The sequence below is a fragment of the Lontra canadensis genome, unplaced genomic scaffold (genome assembly GCF_010015895.1).
Source record: "Lontra canadensis isolate GAN:19392208 unplaced genomic scaffold, GSC_riverotter_1.0 scaffold68, whole genome shotgun sequence".
NCBI lineage: Eukaryota > Metazoa > Chordata > Mammalia > Carnivora > Mustelidae > Lontra > Lontra canadensis.
Genome location: NW_022631062.1, coordinates 7919512 through 7923921, shown reverse-complemented (window position 1 = coordinate 7923921; position 4410 = coordinate 7919512). Strand labels below are relative to the sequence as shown.

Here is a 4410-nt window from a genome sequence, read left to right as displayed (position 1 = left end):
AAAAAAAAAAAAAAAAAAAAAAGCCAAAAAAGCTCGTGGCTGCTCACAGTCTCCAGAAGTAGTCCTGTCTTCATCTCCAGTCCCGGTTTGCAGAGAACTGACGCTTTGCTCCTGCTCTCCCTCTACTGCAGATAATTTTTTTTTCCTCCTCTCCCCGCCACACTCTTCTGTTTATTTGTATGTAAGGCAGCGCTACTTTGTAAACACATCACACACGGCCCCAGGGCCGTTCAAAGAGCTGATTGCAGCAAAATACTTCCAAACCCCGGGGGTCCCAATTTTTTTTTTTAAGTCAAAAGGAAAAAAAAAAAATTAATGCAATGTTACTGTGGATCTGTGCATGAAGCTGGCACAGGACCGGCCCCACATATCCGTCCACACTCCCACCCACACCTAAGAAATGGAGCGGCAGATGGGCGCAAGTCTTGTCCGAATTTCCAAAATAAAATGAAAGAAAAGGCCTGGAGGAAGTGGAACTCGAGCGCCTTTGGAGAGGCTCTGGCTGGGGCGCACACGCACGTCCCAGTGTTGAAAGGGCTTGGAAAATACATCCATAACCCAGAGACCCATCTTAACACGGCACCTACCTTAGTCGTGGAAGAGCTGCATTGGCAGGACGGCTGTTTTCAACACATCCAGATTTTTCTAGGGAACCCTGACGGAGGGTAGGATTCAGGAAGGCTGTGTTGAGTCCGGGAGTCTGTGCTTTTTCCAACCCCCCCCCCACTTCCCTAGATCTGCTCCTCCAGAGGAATGTGGGGACCACCGACGCGGCCGTTGGGAGGAAATTGGTTGTTTCGGCCCCAAAGGGGAGGAAAAAGCCACCCAGTGAGAGCAGGAAGGGCAGAGCGGGGTCTGAATGAGAGCTCTGTGCGGAGAGACAGAGACGGGTCTGCCAGGGAGAGGGGAGACTGGAGAGAGAGCTCCTGATGTCTCCCCGATCCCCCTCTGCTATTGGACCAAACTGAATGAAATTTACACAGCCGGCAGCCAATGGATCTCCGCACTGGGTCCCATCACTACAGAAACCACATCCACAGCTCCAAGCCGATGCAAAGAGCAGCTAATCCCAGTGCAAACCAGCTGTAACAGAGATCCCCGGGGCCGGGGTGGCGAAACAGGTGAGCGCGTCACGCGGGGCCACCATGCCACTGGGGCGCGGAAGAAAGCCGGCTGCCACTGGGGTTGGTTCTGCTCTCCTCCACCCCAAACACGCTACTGTATTTGCAAACATCTTTAACTCTTGGAGGCTTTGCACCGCAAGAAGGCCGGCAGAGAGGAGCCCTGCGGTTGGGCTGACAAATATGTTACTGTAACAGGGTGCTGGTGTGGTTACACTGGAAGCAACAGTATCTTTTTTCTTTCTTTCTTTTTTTTTTTTTTTTTCTTCATCAAATTGCAATGGAAGGTCTGTAAAGGACAGAGCCTCCCTGATGCCCAGGTGATGGGTCCATACCTCTTGTTTGCTTCTTTTCGGACACAGTCATGTTTTGGATGAATACAGCACTGGGAGAGGTTTTTAGGATTTGGCCAGTTATAGTTAAACATCTCAACCCTGCTTCCAGGGTCCAGTTAATCCTTCCCCGGCCAACTTCAAGTTTGCCGGTAGGACCTGATATGTATCCTTGGCTTGGAGGGAGCTGGCTCCGCATGGGCCGTGTCTGAGGTCTCTAACCGATAAGTCAGGGGACGCTGTACGAACGCAGATGCTAAAACCACATTGCTGGGGCTCAAGTTGCACATGACCTTAGGCGTGGATTTAAGTGTTCTGTCTCTGTCTCTGCATCCGTAAAATGGAGAAGATAGAAGTAGGGACTTGCTTGTGTCATCGTGATAGGAGCTAACACAGGACTCAACATTCAAGAAGCCCTAAATCAGAGCTTGCTTTTCCTAAAATTATTTCACAGGGTGTATCTATGGAAGGGTGTCTTTATTAAAGGAAATATATTTATTTTTTTAAAAGATTTTTTATTTATTTATTTATTTGACAGACAGAGATCACAAGTAGACAGAGAGGCAGGCAGAGAGAGAGGGGGGAAAGGGACTCCCTGCCAAGCAGAGAGCCCAATGCAGGGCTCGATCCCAGGACCCTGGGATCATGACCTGAGCCCAAGGCAGAGGCTTTAACCCAATGAGCCACCCAGGTGCCCGGAAATGTATTTTTTGAAGGAAAAAGGTGATGTCCCCTACCCAGAGGACATCGTCACCATGCCTTCTGTGCCTAGACAGCCGAAGTAGGCATCCAGCCCGCAGTCGGTACTTGCTGTGTTGGAAAAATCAGGGATTCTTCCCAAGTTTTGAGAGAAAAACTTATGGTGGGTTAGGAAGGCAATAAAGGGGAAGGTGATGGATACTGAGTCAGGTTACTTGCTTTCATTTTAAGTGTCTACCCTTGCTAGCTTTGACATATTGGAAAGTGGGTCCTAGTCTGTGAATCTGAGAGATTACAGCCGTCAAAGTGTGATTTTAAAGTGATCTTTTGTGGGTTTCTGGGGATGATTAAGTGAGATACTATGTATGAAAACACCTTTTACCAAAAAGATGTATACAAATCTATGTCTGCATATGTATATATAAAACTTATTATATATAATAACAAATTATATATATTTATTATATAGATACACATATATGACTCATAATAAGTCATATATAACAATATAATAATTATATAATAAGTCATATGTTATATACAACTTATTATATATGATATTATGACTTATATAATACATTATATATAATAATGTATTATATAATAATAAAACAATATGTTATATTTAATAAGTCATATATAGCTTATTATATAAGTCATATATATCATATATAATAGTAATATATTATATATTATACATTAATATATGTTATATATTATATATTATAAATAAATTATACATATTATATAAGTTATATATATTTCCAATTATACATACTATATATATTATATATATTATACATATTATATAATAAGTTACATATATATATATATATATATATATCCAATAATAGAAGACATATGTATTTCCCAAAGCAGAGCTTGGAAAAGGGACTCCATCCGAACACAATATTTTATAGGAGGCCTGAAACTCATTGGCTTTGCCAAGAATGTATTAATTCATTCACTGACTTATAAATTCAAGTATTCGTTGAGCACAGGCATAATCCTAAACACCGAAAATGCATTTGTGAGGAAAACACACCCATTTATTTTTGAAGAAGCATACGGTCTGGTGGGCAAGGCGGCCAATAGTGTAAGAAAAGGAAATGATCACAAGGTATGGGGAGAATGCTCTGATGCCTGAATTCATAGGGATGCATGGAGGTGGGAATGCTGAAGGAAGGGTCTTCCTTTGAAAGAGAGGTACCTAGCCATTGATCAGCTGCAGAAGTTGAGGAAGAACGCTACAGAAACTCGGCAGATAACAGATAGCATCGACTACCTGTTGGTGGGAATTGGAAGCAGAGAGGGTGTGGTGTGAGTAGGGCACGCCGGGCACCAACGGGGCAGGTAAGACAAGAGGGTGAAGGTGTGTTCTGGGACCTATGTGTAGAGGATGTTGAATGCCATTGGGAGCCCCCATGGAATTTATCACATTGATGGTGGAGCACTGGGTACATAGTGTAAGTCACAGTAGGAGAGAAAGAATCGGATTTCCGTTTTAGGACAATCACAGTGGAGAATGAGCTAGAGGGGACCAAACTCTGAAAACAAAGGGATACTTTCTGAGTCTCTTGGGAGGGCGGGTGTCCTAGAGAAATGGAGTAATGGAGAGAGAGAAGAAAAGGAAAACAGGAACTGATGTGGGTGTAGGAGAGGTCATGTCTAAATACATTAAGGCAGCCTTAAAAAAAGTGCACTTGGGGAGGGAGATCTTGGATCCATGGGTAAGATCTTAATGTCTGTCTTAGTGTGGGGGTGGATTGGTTTAGTAGCAGACCTGTTTCCTGAGGTCTGAATGATTTTATTGTGCTTTAACAAAATACTTAAAAAAAAAAAAAAAACCCGAACCCCTGAAAAAAAAAAATACTTTAGCAGAGTAATTTGTTAAGAAAAAGTGAATGTATAATTGTATGAGTTTATAATTTTCCCTAATCCTAATCACATGAGACCAGGGTCAAAAGAAGAAGAACCAAAACACACCAGTTCTTACCCTGTTGGGAGAACAGATTGTAATGTGATGAATGGAGTAGGAAAGATTTTAAATCCAGAATTCTGGGAGCAATAAGGGTATAATTCTCTATGCTCCCACTAGAAATCTAGTCGCACAGTGTGCGCCAAGATGAAGAAACAGGTCATGGAAAGATATAAACCCATGGCATACAAAAAAGAGCCATTGACCTGAACTGAGTCTGGTACAGAGGAAATGGAAGGAGCCTGACCATCTCCACTGTACCCTTGCTCTTCTTCATGTT

At 42.9% G+C, this 4410-nt stretch overlaps 1 long non-coding RNA gene across 1 annotated transcript in view; it reads right to left on the bottom strand.

Annotated features, from left to right (window-relative positions):
* Positions 1–111, bottom strand: part of LOC116880819 — a 70747-nt gene extending 70636 nt beyond the window's left edge. Inside the window, exon 1 of the long non-coding RNA XR_004385288.1 lies at positions 48–111. This is a non-coding gene — a long non-coding RNA (uncharacterized LOC116880819). The remainder of the gene's footprint in view (positions 1–47) is intronic.
* Between the last annotated feature and the right edge of the window lie 4299 nt (positions 112–4410).